The sequence below is a fragment of the Macaca thibetana genome, chromosome 11 (assembly GCF_024542745.1).
Source record: "Macaca thibetana thibetana isolate TM-01 chromosome 11, ASM2454274v1, whole genome shotgun sequence".
Taxonomy (NCBI): Eukaryota; Metazoa; Chordata; class Mammalia; order Primates; family Cercopithecidae; genus Macaca; species Macaca thibetana.
This window is the reverse complement of record NC_065588.1, coordinates 25,792,083-25,811,179: the sequence shown is the minus strand read 5'-3', so window position 1 is coordinate 25,811,179 and position 19,097 is coordinate 25,792,083.

The window sequence follows — 19,097 nt, the reverse complement described above, 5'->3', positions numbered from 1 at the left end:
CCACAATTATTAAATAGAATTGATAATGATGACATTAAGGTAGAGTAAGAATGTTCTGGGCATTGTCACCAGTTCATTTGTCTTTGGGAGGTGCTAGTAATTATCTGTATAACAAAATGTTTCTCCTAAAGGATTTAAAGAAGAACGAAATCACAATTTAGTTCTGTTAGCTGCTAGTTTCCATTTCTATCCAATTGGCGTAGGACTCCTTTTCCTTTCCAGGAACGATTTAAGTAATTGGACAACTCCAGTACCTAATTGCATTCTTGCTTCTTTTTCCCTTTACAGAGGTGCTGGTGGTATTTTACTGATGCTTATCTGCCTTCTATCGTAAAATAACTTCAGTTTGGTTTAAAATGCACCTGAATCTAAAATCTTTTTATTGCTAGTCCTCCTTGTTCATTATCCTGCTTCTTACCAGATGGTATTCTCTTTAACACCAACATTTTTTAGAGTTTCGGAGTAGTCTGCTAAAGTGAAAACTTGCAACCTGAGGGTGTTGTCAAATGCTAGTACTAAAAGGAGACTTAAACTTGGGAGGGCCCTACTCTTGCTTTTTTAACATAGAAACACCATGATGGAAAACGGACTTCTATTGCAATCCCATAAAGATCTTTGTAGTAGTGTATGTTTTCCATTACTAAAAATATATATACACAATGTTTTAAGATGATTGCAAAGAATTCCAGCAGGTTTTTGAATTCTTTCCCAATCCCTCCCTTATCCTTTCCAATATGCACGTGTTTTAGAGTAAGTTATTGTCCTGCTATGATTTTTTTTAAAAAGAAAGTTAAAATCAACGAGGAAATTATACCTCCATAGTTCTTCCTGTTTTTCAACCCCAATCCCTTTTAAAATATTTTTTTTCAATTACTCAATTGATGGACTTTGGGAGAAATTCAATTCAACTGTATATTAAGCCATTGTTATATTTAATAAGAACAGGTAGTTTAAACATGAACATTTCAAACAATTTATATCTACCAACAATGTCCAGATTCATGTGTTTTATTTAGAATGAGAGTCTCTTGAACATTATGTACAGTTAATCTTGTTCAGCACCAGTGACTCACCTCTTACCAGACAAACAACATCTCTTTTCAGACCAAAATATAATGTTGGTAAAAGAAGTCTTGTCAGGTCCCTGATTGTACTACATAGTGTCAAATTTAGAGATCATGCTATAATACAGAGTACCATCTGGGGTGCCTGAAAGATGACCATTGTATATGCTAACACATAGCTATGATGTGCATTTTAGTCTTCCGAGTTTTTGTGCATTATGGACACATATTTGTAGTCTGCTTATGTGCATGAATATGTTATAACTGCAAGTGTATACATAACCCTGAAATGTTCAAAACCCCTGCATGGAGTTAAGTTTTAGCATGGGAGATTGCCCCTTTGTCACAACCTAAAATGCTATCAGCGCTTGAGGCATGGAAATAAAATTCCCGTCCCTGGAAAAGGGATAAAAGAATGAAGTGACCCCCATCTGTGGATCTGAAGCAGTGAGGAAGACTAAAATCTACTTGCACTGTATCTTTTTCAAGTTGGGTATTATTTATAAGTAGCCCATCTTTTTAATAGGAGATTTCAGGCCAACTATTCTATTATATCATTTCTTTGCCATTTTTCCCCCTTTCAATATAGTTGTGATTTTGGCTTTTCCATGTAGTTTCTTAACTGAATTGTCAGCAAGATCTAGTTTCAATTACTTCACACCTAAGCCGTGTTATATTCTCTTTACTCCATCTCATCACTAAACCTGTAATAGTGACCAAAGTCTGTTTTCAGCATTCATCATTCTATCAGCAGTCTTTTGATGACCTAAGGGTCTAACTGTACTACACTAATGTAGATCCTAAGCTGTTGGTTCCACTGTGCAATCTGCATCAAAATATTCCAGGAGGCAGATACAACTTCAAGTTTAAATGGAACCAGGACACAGCTGTGTATTATGCTCTCTCCTTTTAAATATACAGCCAAACATCTTGGTACAATCACTGTATAAATTATGTGCATACGTGCCATCAAATAAGAAAAAAAGGTGTTCTGATTATTTTAAGAGTCAGAAAATTACAATATTTGGGTTTTAAAATTATATACACACACACACACACACACATATTAGATGAGGTCAGGTCTCGCTCTGTCACCCAGGCTGGAGTGCAGTGGAGTGGCGCAATCTCTGCTTACTGCAGCCTCAACCTCCTGGGCTCAAGTGATCTTCCCACCTCGGCCTGTTGAGTAGCTGGGACTACAGGTGGGAGCTATGATGCCTGGCTAATTTTTGCATTGTTTTTAGAGACAGAGATTTCTCCATGTTGCCCAGACTGGGCATGAACACCTGGTCTCAAGCCATCCACCCTCCTTGGCCTCCCAAACTGCTGGGATTACAGGCGTGAGCCACCGTGCCCAGCCAGTGTTTGTTACCCTGGGTCCTCCTAGATGTAGATGCCAAGACAGCTTAAACGGTTAAATGATATATAATTCAGGAAGTGCCTGCAACAGAACAAAGGAACGGACCCGGAGAAGACTGAGCCTTCTGGCCACAATGTAAGAAGAATGAGTGAGAAGGAGTGAAGAGTGGATGCAAGCACCCTAGATGACAGTGAAATCTAAGGAAGATTCAGGGAGATCAACAGGGAGTCCTCAAGGCAAAGTTGACTGTCAAAGGGGAGTCTTGAGTCTCCCAGGAGCGGGCTGTCTTAGTGCCCCTGCTGCACTCAGTCCTCACCTGGGAGCAGCCAGTGGGAAGGACGGCCTCAGTGCAGACACAGGAATGGATTTCAGTGAAAGGTAACTGGGGCCCCTATCAATTTCAGTGTAGTCAGAGGTCTGCAAGGCACATCCTTATAATCACCACAATTACTCTCTTAAAATATTAAATATAGTTCAGGATTCAGGAATTTGTTCCATATGAAACACCCAAGTGCACCTAATTATAAGTTCTATCATAACAGGACTTCGATATAATTACTTTAAATAAGATTTGACACAATATGAAGTACAACTAGGTCTCAAAACAACATATACTTCACATATCTGTAGTGGAGGAATTTTGTTGCCAAGGTTCCAGTGATAATGCAATTTCATTTATACTTGAATCTGATTATGCTTAGCAGCTTAGGAAAAAAGAGGAACACATTCCTTTTTATGACAAAAGAAAGCCAACTAATTTAACATTAGAGGCCATCTTTTTTTGCTAAAGCTAAGCTCAAACTGTAATGTATTTCTTGTCCTCCCTGTGCAAAGAGCACTCGGTAACATAATGGGTCATATCTCCAATTACAGGTTTACAAAAGGATCAGAAATTCAGTTCAAGGAGATGATTCTTGCATTGACCTTCTCTAATGGTAGAGGACTCAACATTAAACTGTAACCCAGTCAAGGAATTTCTATGTCTGGCTTTAATAATATGACTCAAAATCTATCCCTTCAAATATAACACGTGGACAGAAATTAAAGAATTTAGAAGAGAAGCTTGCTCATTAGACTGGGCTAGACTTTCTCCATTATGTAATATTTTAGAGAAATCTTTGGCAGATCCTTGAGGGTAGTCAATTCATAGCAGAATTTATAATCAGTGTAGAATGCATATCACTCGTAGCCCAGGAGATGTTGGAAGATAAATGAAACTTTTTTATTTTCATAATTAAAATGTTATTTTGCTATGTTTTAGAAAAAAATATAATTAGCCCATTGAGTTCACAGATAAGATTAATTAAAAACTTTTAAGAAAAATATTAAGTAAACAGTATTAATAGTATATTGGTAAGCAAACACAGCAAAAATCAAATGCTGAAGGTGATGTGATAGATTAGATAATGGTCCCTGAAAATGTCCACAAACTAATCCTTATGTGGTGAAGTGAACATTGCTGATGTGATTAAGTTAAGGATATTGAGATGGGGAGATTTTTCTGGATTGTCTGGGTGGCCCAGTGATGTAATCACAAGGGTCTTATAATAGGGAGGCAGGAAAGTCAAAGACAGAGGAGTAGCAGTTGTGATGAGGGAAGCAAGAAGCTTAGAGTGATTAGAGGAAGAGGCCACAAGCCAAGGGATGCAAGCTTCCTCTAGAAGCTGAAAAAGACAAGTAATAATTTCTCCCTTAAAGGTCCCAGAAGGGACAAGCCCTGCCAACGCCCTGATTTTAGCCCCAGAAGACTGAACTTTAAGTAGCCATGTATGACAAGCAGCTACCTTATGGGACAGGATGCTGTAGATGATGCCATCATTAGTGGGTTGCTTTGTGCAGCAGCCACAAGGGACATGCACTAGGAAGTAGTAGTAGGATTGCACTCTTGTATGACACTCAACCCAGCAGCTTTATATCCTGCATCTGTTGTTATAGTGACAAGGTTGCATAATGAGGTTATCCAGGAATATTTATAATATCCATCTTTATCACATTCAGGAGGTCAAATGATAGGATCCATGATGCATCTCAAAGAAACATGTTATTTAAGTTATGTTTTAAGTCTGAGTTTCAGGAGACAGATAATCACATCCAAATGAAAACCCTTTAGTAGTTGCTTCTTTGTGGTGTTCGTACTGAGATGTAAGCAGCTGTGGGTTTTAGGTATATGAAAAATGAGCCCTCTTGACCTAGCATGGTGTTTTAGTGAAGTTAGGGATGTTATATCAAATTAAGTTCCAACTTGGAATGAGAACTGTTGTAAAATTTTCCACTTTAAGAGAAACCCAGGGAACTGAAGTTTGCTTTATTATATCAAAGTGAGCAGTCAGCAGAGAGAAAAACATATTACATCCTAAAGGAGAAAGAGAATTTTCTTGAATTGCAGAATGTTGACACCATACATCTGTCTGACATCAAAGCTGTGGGTTATAAATCTTGCAGATAACTGATCATCCCAAATCCACAAAGGCAAAAGTTGAAAGAGAAGTTGGAACATCAGAAAAGGCACAAGAAACTCCGCAGCCCCTGAAGGAGTTGAAGCTGGTTCCAGTGTGACATATATCATGAGGTTTCCGTAGGACTTGGCTGTCCATTTAAATGCTAATGTGCAATTCTGGCATATCCTCAGAACGAAATTGCTGAAGCAAGCAGCAGCACTGGAAATTTCAGGACGTTGTTGAATATTCAGTATCCATGCACTAAAGAGCTCAGGTAGACTTTCACATGTCAGACAACAAACCACAGTTCTCACTTCCGTATGCTTGGCTAAGAATTCTTTGGCAACACGCTACTTTTTAAAGAAAGGTTCAGTGAAGTTTTGCATTTCCAAGTGATTTTTTTGTGAAGTTAATCTGACAAGCAAAGCAAGAGGTCATCGGCTGCAATTCATACATAAGGTATATATTAAAAGGCAAATTCAGAAGTTCTTCCTGGTTGTTTTCTCTTGAGTCTCAATCGTCTTCAGCTGTGAGAACTGAAACTTGTCAGGCATTGAAGGGAAATTTCAAGGTTTTGCCTCGTTTTCTAACTCTGTATTTATGTAGCGCATCCAGCCATATTAATATAACATCACTGAGCCAGCAATAAGCGGGCACACTGAGGGGCAGTAATTAATAACTGTTATTGAAATTGGTGCCTTGAGAAAAAGAAGAAGCTATTCAAAGGTGGAGAATGAGTTTCCAGAAGGACAGTTATATAGGAAAATTTAACTATTATATGGATACTCACTACAACCTCCAGAAACATTCCTAGTATTCATTCAACACATATGTAAGTATCATCTTCAAGTGTTAGGCATTAAGATAGGTGCTGGGGATGTAATAATAATAATAATAATAATAATAATAGTGAACACCAATATACTGATTTCCCTGTAAATAATACTATGTAATTGTTTTACATATACGGTAGTCCATAGTCCCCCTTTATTCACTGGAGATATGTTGAAGACCTTCAGTGGATGCCCGAAACAGCAGATAGTACTGAACCTTATATATACTATGCACAAATTTTATTTATTTTTTCACAATTTTATGGATAAAAGATTCAGTCTTATTATAGATCACAGTAACCTCAGCATTGGAGAACTTTCACTTTTTCACTTAAAGGAAGTATATGGACTACTGTATATGCATCTGTATTTATGTAGTACATCAAAGTCATATTCATATAACATCACCGAACCAGCAATAAACAGACACACTGAGGGATAGTAATAACTGTTATTGAAATTGGTGTCTTGAGAAAGGAAGAAGCTATTCAAAGATGGGGAGTGGGTTTCCGGAAAGACGGTTATATAGGAAACGTTAATTGCTATATGGATATTTACTACAATCTCTAGAAGAGAAATTTTATACCAGTGTAGAGAAGGTACAGTTTATACTTTGTCTTTGGCATATCTAAATTGCCAGCATCACTACTCTTGTTTTTTGGGGCCATTATGAAGTAACGTAAGGGTTCCTTGAACACAAGCACTGCTTTACTGTGACAGCAGACCTGATAACCGAGACAGCAACTAATGACTAACGGGTGGGCAGTGCCTACAGCAGGGATACACTGGACAAAGGGATGATTCATGTCCTGGGAGGGAGGGGGTGGGATAGCTCCAGATTTTATCACACCATTCAGAACAGAGTGCAATTGAAAACATGAATTGTTTATTTCTGGAATTTTCCATTTAATCTTTTCAGACTGTGATTGACCACGAGTGACTGAAACTGTAGAAAATGAAACCATGGATAAAGAGGAGTACTGTATTAACTCACTTAACCCTGTAAGGGTGTAATCCTGTAAGAGTATAAATACCCTTATGAGATAAGTATTTATGGATGGGGAAACTGAGGCACAGAGATCCTGTTTCTTGACAAAGGTGACACAGATCATAAGTGACAGAAAAAGAATTCAGACTCAGAAGAGACTGAACCACAAGGTACGCTCTTAAAATCGATATACATGGTGCCTTAATCCCACTTTCCAGTGACATTTTGAACAATCTTCTATTTCAGATTTCTTTAGGTATTAACAAAAGTAAAAGCCTGCTTCTCACTAGCTTATAAATACCTTGAGGTTTTCCTCACCGTGTGGTGGCTTGCCCATATTCAATGTTCCACAAATGTTTATGGTGTAGGCAGTATATCAGCAAAGGTTTGGGGGCAGAGAAAGCTAAGTTGGAAACTCCGCTCTACTAATTCCTTAAGGTGTGAACTCAGTTTTTTCAACTACAAAATGGGAATCGCGGAGTTATTGTGAGTACTAAACCCTACAGCTGAGGAAAGTGAGGGCCAGCCACACTAGAACTCTGACCATCTAATATCTACTCAGGTCTCTTTATCCAAGAGACCTCCTTCTCTCCTTTCCTTCATCCTTTCCCTCCTTGTGTTACTTTATTCACTCCTTAAATATACTTTTTAGTAAGCATCCACTTTGTACTGGGCTTTGTGATAAAAATAAAGCAAGTGGTGGGTTTCCAATCCTGACTCAATTTCTGCTACAGCAGTAGCTCTTGGAGCATGGACCCTGGACAAGCAGCTTCAGCATCCCTTGGTGTGATGGTTCATTTTAATGTGTCAACTGGGCCACAGGGTGAGCAGACATGTGACCAAATATTCTTCTGAATGTGTCTGTGAGGACATTTCTGGATGAGGTTAACATTTGACGTAGACTGAGTAAAGTCCATTGCCCTCCCTCATGTGGATGGGCCTTATCCAATCAATTAAAGACCTGAATAGAACAAAAAGGGTGAGGAAGAGAGAATCCCTCCTGCCTGCCTAAGCTAGAACACTAGTCTTTTTCTGCCTTCGGACTCAAATTGAAAAGCCGGCTCTTGGGCCCTGAGCCTGCCAGCCTTCAGACTGGAATGTACGCCATTGGCTGGCTCTCAGGACTTTGGACTTAGACTGGAACTACACTGTTGGCTCTCCTAGACCTCCAGTGTGCTGACTGCAGGTCTTGGGACTTCTCAGCTTCCATACTTGTGCAGGCCAATTCCTTATAACAGATCACTTTCATACTCTGTGTATCTCCTCTTAGTTCTGCTTCTCTGGAGAATCCTGACTAACATACTCGGGCAGTGAGTTCAGGCTCCACCCTGAGAGGGAGGCCCAGCAAGCTGTGTTTTAGCAAGCCCGTCAGGTGACTCTGATGCCCCCTCAAGCTTGAGAACCACTCTACTTGAGATATTCTTGATTGACCTCACTAGTGGGAAGCACAGCATTTCATCATCAGCAGAGTTAAACTCCTGAGTCACGACTTCTTTTCAGATATCACAACTCAAGGTCAGTTCTCTGAACGAGTTCACTCTGACATCAGACCTTTCCTACAAGAGCAAATAGGAGACCCTGGTTGTCCAATCTCTTAATGAGCTTAGTTTATAAATATAAATGTAAATATGCTGGATATTTGTTGTGGCTCAGCATAAATATATTCTAAAGACTGACTGAATTAGGTAAGAAAGCTCCCTTCAAACTCTTCAAGGACTGTAATTACTTTACTTCCAGTGGATGATGGACCTCATCTAACGAAAGCAAGCTACAGGGACAATGAAACATTTTTACACTACATTGCGTCGAGTGGAGTCGGCCAGAGTTCCTCGGCACTCCCTCCCGAGACATCTGATCTCTATTAGTTTTTCTCCATGATTAAACATGCAGGTCTGCTTTCTAGCTCCTCAAGGACACTCAGAGGGGCTGCAGGAATTCACATTCTGTTGTTCCGCTGTGAAAACACACTGTCCTCAGGGGCATTCATGATTCCTGCGAACTGTGGGTGGTGAATGTTTGCCATTTCCATCCAAAGTAAGATCAGTAATGAAAGTCACAGGCTTTTCTATTTTTGTTTTTTTTTGGGGGGTTTTTTGCTTCAAGAAAGATCATCTAGAGTTTCATTTTTCCTGTCAGTAGGGGAACAGGAACAGATAACAGATCTTTTGTTCCAAATACATTGTACCAGTACTTGATCCAGGTATGTTCTACCCATAGAAGTGAGACAGACCTCCAGTGAAAGAGCATGCTCTGGAATTCTTTGCGGGCAGAGCAGCAGTCTATTTTTTAGTAAAAACACACAACAAATGGATTATTGCATGCTATGAATTATTAATCAAGCAGTTCAAACATATGTTTATCATCTACAAATATTCATTGAGTGCTACTATGTACTAGCCAGTGTCCTATGGCATGGGACACAGATGCACACAAAGATATTAAATAATCACCATAATCACTTGCTGTACATTGAGGGCTTACCATGTGCAAGCTGGTGCTAAGCTAGTGCCATAGGAAATTGTGCACAGACACACAAAAAATAAAAAGTCACTTATTGAAAACCCTTATACACTGAGTGCTTTTATTAAGACACTGTATTAACCCATTCTCACACTGCTCTAAAGAAATACCTGAGACTGGGTAATTTATAAAGAAAGGAACGTTAATTGGCTCATTGTTTTTGCAGGAGTCATAGGGGCTTCCTCTTCTGGAGAGACCTCAGGAAACTTACAATCATGGCAGAAGGCAATGGGGAAGCAAGCACTTCTTACGTGGCAGAAGCAGGAGCAAGAGAGATGGGGGGACATGCTACACACTCTTAAATGAACAGATCTTGTGAAAACTCACTCACTATCATGAGAATAACATCAAGGGGGTCATGCTAAACCATTCATGAGACACCACCCACATGATCCAATCACCTCCCGCCAGGCCCCACCCCCATTTGGGATTACAGTTTGACATGAGATTTGGTGGAGACACAGAGCCAAACCTTATCAGGTACTTTATATATATCTTACTCGTTATATCCTCTCAACATCACTATGAGGCAGGCATTATTGTCATCGTTCTAGAAGAGAAAGTAATGTACTGAGATGTTAAGTAATTCACTCAAAATCACTTGGTTTGTGAAATGGAAGAATCAGACCTTAAATCTATTTCTTTCTAAATCCGAGCACTGTAACATGTTTTCTTTGTGCTTCCAGTCTTTCTCTAAATGGGAAGTCAGAACTCACACATTTAATAACCTCAGTAATAATGCAAATCTGCAAATACCAAGTGGCAGGGGTGGGGATATGAAGAGTAAGCATTAAAGAAGCAAAGATGGATATGGACACTGTCCAGCCAGGAAAAACAGAAAGACTATTTTAATGAAGGTATTTTAGAAGAAAATTAGGAAATTAATAAAGGTATTTTAACGAAGAGATTTATCAAATGGATATTTGAGCACTGAAAGTATGAAAGGGAACCGTAGGTAACAGCAGGAAGCAGCTCCCCATCCTAGACTGTGGGAGCAAAGTGAAGGGGTTGGAGTTATTAGGACTTAGCTCGGAGGAGGGGCCCTGCCAAGTTGGAAGCCAGTCTTGTAGGCGGGGCGATGACTGGCAGATGCTGGTAATTCTCAGATGGTGTGTTCAAACTTGTCCTGGGAAGGTGAGGGGGGAAACCTGAAAACTGCAACCTCTGGAACAACTGCTGAGAGTGAAAAAATGTTTCTGATGAGACACTCAAAGGAATAGAAAGCCACCAGGATGCTAAATGGAAGCAGATGGAGGAACATGTCCCCTTTTCCTCCTTCTGCCTTCCAGGCTGCCTCTCACGCCCGCTATTGGCAGAGTCTGGCATGGGTCCAGCTGGCAAAGCGGCAGTGTCTGCTCCTGAAATCCTCACTGCTCCTGGCTAAGTCCGCCCCTAAGGGGAGGTAAACCACACGCTGCCGTGCCTCTGCACTGATTAGTTCATGAACTGGAGGAGAGGCCCCCTGCGTGCAGAATTCACTCTCACTCATACCCTTGGCTCCATTGGTGCGACTCTACTCATGATCTTCGCTCATTTCACTCTTGCGGGCTCAAGAAGGAGCATTTTCCAGGTTGTCCACCTCATAGGTAGAAGTTTGTCAGGTTTTCCATGACTTCGTGTCTAGTATGTGAGTCCACTGACTTAACCCTTTTAATTTTACTAATTTGTCCGGATACGTTTCCCCCTCTAACAGAATAGATTTCACCTCTATTTAGTATAACTCTCTGATTTACATCTCTCTACAAAGAGAATCCCACCTTTGTATATTTTTTCCTTTTCCCTATTATTACCTTCTGATGAGAACTACTCATTCTTATCCCAAGTTGTAGATTAAATTCCTGCAAGCTGGGATTTTAGAGAGAAAGGTAATTATAGCAAAAATAATTCTCAAGTAAAATAAACCAGAGTTCCCCAGACTTTGGAATAGTGCTGGTCCAAGATGAAGTTTTCTCTAGTGCAAAATAAAAGCAATGCCAAGAACTATGAGAAGCAAATTTGAATTCTGCCTCCCGTGATTTTTGGGAAGTTACTTTACATCTCTGTGTCCCGGTTTTCTCATATTCTTTTATTATTACAACTAATCTACAAATTAGTCATTAATAATCAGTCATTAATAAGCACATAGACCACTAAGTGCTCAATAAAGGTTAGATAATATTATTTTTGGACAGTTTAAGGATGCCAACTGTCCTTTCATGAGAAGGATTGACCTATATTCAGAGATGACATCAATCTTAATTTTTTAAATTTGAAAATGCTTTCTTGTATAAAATGGCATTAACAATAAATGCAATGAAACCTAAAGATCTGAAAACACTACTATGAAAGACTCCTAAATTATATAAAGAAATGTTTTAAAAAAACAAACAAGTGTTTTATCAAGGCTTTTGAGGTTTTTGTTTGTTTGTTTTTGTTTTCGTTTGTTTGTTTTTGTTTTCGTTTTGTTTGTTTTGTTTTTGAGACGGAGTTTCACTCTTTTGCCCAGGCTGGAGTGCCGTGGTGTGATCTCAGCTCATTGCAGCCTCCGCCTTTCGGTTTCAAGAGATTCTCCTGCCTCAGCCCCCAGAGTAGCTGGGATTACAGGCGCGTGCCATCACACCCAGCTATTTTTTGTTTTTAATTTTTATTTTTAGTAGAAACAGTTTTCACCATGTTGGCCAGGCTGGTCTTGAACTCCTGACCTCGTGATCCGCTTGCCTTGGCCTCCCAAAGTGCTGGGATTACAGGCATGAGCCACCACGCCTGGCTGAGTTTGTAAAATATTAATTTAGTAGTTGGACAAAGGTATATTAGGTGCCCGCCTTGTGTGGGGCCCTGAGACGATGCTAGAAATGCCATCATGAGTAAGACAGACATGGTGTCCAGCCTCAGAGAGGCCATACGTAGCAGGGCTTTTCACATAACTTATTTAATTTGATCCACATAATCAGCCTGGGAAAGGGCATTAGTATTATTACCTCCGCTTTAAAGAGAAAATTGAGGTCTCATGAAGGGAAACAACATTCTTCGCATCGCACAGCAGACAAAAGTTTGGGTTCTTTTCCCGGTAACACAGTGATACACTGAATGCTGGCCTAGTTCTTCTCCCAGGAATTGCATCTCTGTTCTTATAATGAAAGCTGCTGGGAACACGTGCTTAATAAACGTGTACAAAGGCTCGCTTTTGGGAACACATCTAGTCTGTGAAACAAGACTGGGTATAGATTCAGAAGACCCCACTCCCAGGTAGAATAATTGACTCAGGAATTTAACAATCAGGTCTCTAACCCTCTTGCCTCTTCTCATTTGTTAAGTGAGCAGAGGGTGTGAACTGTACCCTTAATGCCTCTAGCCCATCCTTTCCACCCTCTTTGTGACCTTTTTACTCACCTATTCCCCAAGGGGTGACTTTACTACGCTAATATGCATTGTGGGTCTCTAAGTAGGGAAACAAAAGCAAACCGTGTTCCTGTTGTCTTTCTACCCAGTTATTTTTTCTCCCATTATCTTTGAAGCAATGGGTGCTAAGGGATCATTTGATAACCATTTAAGGTGACAAAAATGTTAAGTCTCAAAGGAAAGGAACTGTGAAAGGATAGGCAAGGGCGTCAATGATTTTATGTACGTATCCTCCTCAAATCATAGTACACATTGGCTTCCTGCTTTTAATTTTAGTCTTTTTCCATTAATCTAGAGCCACTGGAGTGAGATTTTCACAATGATCTTTTGAGGTAGTGTGGCAGGTGCCTTTCATGCAGAAGCTTATAAATCCTTACAACAATTCTAACAGGTAGGCACTTGCTATACAAAAGACGAAACATGGCTGGGCGCAATGGCTTACGCCTGTAATCCCAGCACTTTGGGAGGCTGAGGTGAGTGGATCGCCTGAGGTCAGGAGTTTGAGATCAGCCTGGCCAACATGGCGAAACCCCGTCTCTACTAAAAATACAAAAATTAGCTGGGCATGGTGGTGCATGCCTGTAATCCCAGCTACTGGGAAGGCTGAGGCAGTAGAATCGCTGGAACCCAGGAGGTGGAGGTGGTAGTGAGCCGAGATCGTGTCACTGCACTTCAGCCTGGGCGACAGAGTAGGACTCCGTCTAAAAAAAGAAAAGAAAGAAAGAAAGAAAGAGAAAAAGAAAAAAGAAACAGAAATTGCCTCTAAATCTCTCATCTCTCCATTTTTTTTTTCAAAAAAGTAACATCATAGGGACTTAATTAAAGTATTACAGATAGGTTAAGTAAATTATCCAAGTCACTCAGCTAAGAAGCACTGGAGCTAAGATGTGAATACATAGCTCTCTGGCACCAAAATCTGTGTTTTTCTATTTACTAGCACTTCCCAAACCTTGTACAACTACATGTGTATTCCACCAGGTATTAGTAATATTATCACTCCAAAGGCATTCATGATCGAGGATGTTTGGGAAATAGTAAATGTACTTGATTCCTTTGGAGTTCACATTGTGTGTATATTTAGCAAATTAAGACTCTAAGAAGCTCTGAAGAATAGGAAAAAGGCCTGTTTATTTGGCTTAACTTAGCATTTGGGTTTCTGCTCGTTTCCTGGGTTAAACACCTAAAACAATTGCTGTAGGACGGAGAAAATGAGACACTGTAGTGCATCAGTCAGAACAATGAGAAAATCACAACAACTGCTAGACTTGGATAAAAGACAGCCCTTTGGAGCCAGAATTGCTGTCTGGGACAAAATGATCTGCTTGAATCTAGAAGGCAGTATTAAGAACAGTCTCAGGAATAGGAAGTGTCATATGGGGAGCAGAAAACTTTGTTTTTGTTTTTTTTTTTAAAGGCTAGAGGTCTAAGTGGAAAAGAGCCCATTTAGCTGGAAATACTATGCAGTTATGGTGTGCAAGTGGGCAAAAAGAGACTAGTTAACGAAATATTATCAGGTTATAATTTTATATATAGTAATAATTGAGCCCTTTGTCATTTTACAGATCAATACCAATGAGAGAGATTGACTCGTTTCCTAGGCTGACCACCCATCTCAGTTTGCAGGACTTTCAGTGCTAAAATTGAAAGATAATTTACTAAAAATTGATTATTTGCAAAGATTGTCACTAACACTCAGGTACCATATCTATGTGATCATAACACATTTTTAACGTTCTCATCTGAGAGAGATTAACAGCCTGCATTCAGTTGGCCTGTGTAGAGGAATTAAGGTGCGTGCAAAAGTAATTGTGGTTTTTGCGTGGTTGGAATTTGCCATTTTATATTAGAGTACATTCTTAAATAAATGTGGTTATGTTATACATCATTTTAATGGGCATGCCTCTCTTTATGACTTTTTGCTAATGACTTTTTACTTGCTGTTTATTTTATGTTTATTTTAGACCATGGAAATAATGTTAGAGAAAAAGCAAATTCAAGTGATTTCCTTATTCGAGTTCAAATGGGTGGTAAAGCAGCAGAGACAACTCGCAACATCAACAATGCATCTGGCCCAGGAACTACTAACGAACATACAGGACAATGGTGGTTCAAGAAGTTTTGCAAAGGAGAGCTTTGAAGACTAGTGTAGTGACCAGCCGTTGGAAGTTGACAACGACCAATTGAGAGCAATCATCAAAGCTGATCCTCTTACAACTACACAAGAAGTTACTGAAGAACTCAACTTCGACCATTCTACAGTTTTCTGGCATTTTAAGCAAATCGGAAAGATGAAAAAGCTTAATAAGTGGGTGCCTCATGAGCTGACCTAAAATTTAAAAAAAAAAATAGCATCATTTTGAAGTGTCATCTTCTCTTATTCTACGCAACAACAATGAACCATTTCTTGATTGGATTGTGACATGCAACAAAAAGTGGATTTTATATGGCAACCAGTGATGACCAGCTCAGCGGTTACACTGAGAACAAGCTCCAAAGTGCTTCCCAAAGCCAAACTTGCACCAAAAAAAGGGGTCATGGTCACTGTTTGGTTGTCTGCTGCACATCTGATCCACTACAGCTTTCTGAATCTTGGCAAAACCATTATATCTGGGACGTATGCTCAGCAAATGGATGAGACGCACTGAAAACTGCAATGCCTGGAGCTGGCATTGGTCAACAGAAAGGACCCAATTCCTCTCCAAGACAACACTTGGCTGCACGTTGCACAACCAGCGCTTCAAAAGTTGAACTAATTGGGCTACGAAGTTTTGCCTCATCTGTCATATTCACCTGACCTCTCGCCAACCAACTACCAATTCTTCAAGCATGTCGACAACTTTTTGCAGGGAAAACACTTCCAAAACCAGCAGCATGCAGAAAATGCTTTCCAAGAGATCATTGAATCCCAAAGCATGGATTTTTATGCTACAGGAATAAACAAACTTATTTCTTATTGGCAAAAATGTGCTGATTATAATGGTTCCTATTTTGATTAATAAAGATGTGTTTGAGCCTAGTTATAATGATTTAAAATCCACAGTCTGAAACAACAATTACTTTTATAACAACCTAATAGAAGGGACCAGACCTTGGCCCTGAATTGAAATGCAGAGCAAAGCTTTAGTTCTCAGGCAGCAGAGTCAGCAAGAGCAAAGGAGGGCTGGTTCTCAAAGGCAAGGCAAGTACAAGAGGCCCATTGTCAGAATGGAGACATCACAGAGGAGTGAGAGGTGGAGTGTGGACCAGCATGCTGGGGCCTTGCAGCCTGATGGAGGGCAGGCAGCGAGATGTTTACCAACATAACAACAAGCCAACAGACCACCTCCCAGGACAGTTAGCGTTACATTTTTCCTGAGTGTGAAGAGATCAAGGGTCCCAGGTCCTTCAAATACTCTCTATCTGGGAAGGGTAGGACTGAACACCTATGTGGGAAGATCATCACAACCAGACAAGGCAGAGGGGAAGACAAGGCGAAATGGGGTTCACTAATTGCCAGGTGCAGCAACTGCTCCTTCAGTTCCTGAGGGTTTGGGAGTTCTGAGATTGGAAGAACAGAGAGGCCAACCCTGGAGTCGCAGGAGGCTTCCACCCACTCACTCAGTGGGTTATGTATATGGAGTAAATGTAAAATACTGCATTGACACATGTCACCCTCTTCTGCTCCCCAATCTCAGTTCTGCTGGAGAACAGTTGCTGGGAGTGGGTAGGATTCCTCTTGGGACAAAGGCTTGGAGACTGTGGGACTTGGGCACAGAGCTCCATGTCACCTGACATGATGGAGGCAAATGTCAATAGGTGTTTTATCCCTAAAGGGAGAGGAAACGGAGGGACTTGGCAAGGCTGTCATCCTTCTTTCTCATCAAGTAGAATCTCTTTCACAATGAGGTCAACAGTCTGTTTATTTTCCAGTTAATGAAAAGTTTGGGGTGGGGAGGAAGGAAGCTGTGCTTTGTAAAATTTCAGTGTTGGGGTTCACAGTCCTGCATATTTTTTGAACTCACATAAACACACATGTGATTTGAAGTAGGCTGGTGTTGAATTACGATGCTGTGAACCACACCACCACACACGAAAACCTGTGGAATAAAAGGCCGTATAAAGTCCCTGTTAAAATGCTACATTTTATACAAGGGCATCTTATAGAATGTTTCAAATGACTGGAGGGGAATTACAGAGATTAATCATTTTATAAGCACCAATTAATGTGACTCTATGTTATTGGTGTCTCACTGGACAATCAATTTTTTAAAAGATATAAAAATTTCTGGGAGCTACATTGCTATGCCTCAGTAGTGACTGTTTATTATTCCTCGGCTGAACTACTTGCTGATTTATATCCTTAAAACTGAATCCTTTCAATTGTTTCCTTTATTTGGAAATCTAGTTGCAGATTTAATACTCTGCAGTCAGTTTTCTTAAAGGGAAGATATAGAAGCAAAGAAATAATGTAATTTTCCAGAATTGACTCTGTAGATTAAGTTCTAAGTGTACATTCTTTGGGCATCTACTTCCAGGTCTCCTTTCACCCCCAGGCTTCCCCTGTTACTCCAAAGTCCTGCACCGAGGTCACACTTTTTGCTACACCTTTAAGGTAGATAATCCCGGGGTGTTACTATCTTTTTTACTCTCTTCATGTTTTCTCTGGACCATCCACTCAACAGCCATTGCTTCAGCTAACATCGCTAAACTGATGACTCCAAATTTATAGTTCTACCCCAGACTCTCTCTAAAGCTCTCAACTGCCTTCTTGATACCTTCCCTGAGAAGTGTCATTGGCACCTGAAATTCAACATGCCAAGGTCAGACTGGTCATCATCTATTTCTCTTTTATTCCCTATTTCAGGAAATGACATCACCACCAGTTGGCTGGCCAGGCCAGAAGTTTGTGAATTGTTTCAGACTTTACTGTCCCTACAAAATTACCTTCCATAACAAGTATTTTTTAATAGTCCACAGTAAGGCTCTCATAAGAGGTCCTGCAAGTTCCCTCCTGCCAAGTGTGGCCCCTGATCCTCCTCACACTAAAGCACCAGTGTTCTTGCAGTGCTAAAGCTCTCTCTGGGTTATGGTGTCTTAGAGAAAGATCAAAGTGAAACCTTCCTCCACCTCATTTTCTCTCTTTCTTATCTAGATATGAGCTCATGAGGACAGAGACTTCTGAGGATAGCTACCAAACTACATGCATAATCATTCCTATCTTCTAACTGCAAATGTGTTTCTTGATCAAGCTGATCATTCTGACTCTTTAAAAGATGTTTTAGGCTGTCGCTTTCTCACACATGTGCAGAATGTCTGAACCCAGTTTGGGTTCAGGCTGGGATGTCAATCTTGGTTGTAGATAAATGGCAGGCATATCTTGAGGCTCTAGACAGCTCCTGGATATCCTTGTTTACCAGGTATGTAGCTATGATTCAGGGACTGGTTGGAAAATGATGTTTACTTGTCAAATAACAGCACTTCAAGTAGATTTCCTCATACCAACAATGCTTTGGCATCTCACATCAAAAACTCAGAAAGAGGTTCCTTTCCCAAGATGCCTGGAAGTATGGCTCTTTGCTAAGCGATCAAAGTCATTTGAGATGGGGTTCTTTAGCGAGCTCTGCCAGAGCTCTGCCCACTAGAAGAAAGGATTATGAACACTTACTTTGTATGATGTGATCTTGAGGCAGCAGTAACTTATCCCTAAGGCTCTGTTGAACAAGGGCTGTGTCACCCACTAAATAGGGAAATGTGAAAACATCTATTGCGTGTATTGTCTGGTGATTTCACTTTGAGTCGTTGCTGCAGTTCAACCAACTTTCAAGTGATTTTTTGTTCTTCAAGAACTACCCTAAATGTTACACTATTATCATAAAACAAAAGACCTGAGAATCCTTTCTGGCATTTTTGTATGAAAGTAATTTAAACTTTCCAGAAACCTGTGGCCCTTTCGTATGAACAAATACGTATTATCTTCAATGCCTCAGTCATTTCACAGCTATATATTGAAATATTCAACTTAAGATATTTCTAATTCAATGAAGGAAAAACTGTGGATACAACTAACTAAAAATGGCTTTTCTCTGACAGCTTTACTTGAATCACCATACTTTCAAATGAAGGCCATTTCACTTTTCCTCCCTGCTTCTTGTATCAAGTTTAGCAATCAATGTCAGCATTTTTTTCCCTACAGTTGAGCATTTCCTCCTCTTTAACTCAATATCTCTGTTCCTTTTGAAGTCCATGATGTCTGATTATGTGACACAGCCCACATCTTATTTCTGCCTCTGTTGGTCCTTTATCATCTCCATGTTTTTGAAGAACAAGAAGGCCATGTGCTCAGAGAATAGAGAGTGGATTACGCCGGGTAAGTTGGAGATGTTGGAGGGCTAGATCATAAGGACCTGGTGGGCTGTGTTGAGAACTTTGGTCCTTATTTTAAAAGCAGTCAGAAACCTTTTAAGGATCTTAAAAGGGTAAAATGATACCTGACATGATTTTTATTTTTTTGGAGACAGGATTTCACTCTGTCTCCCA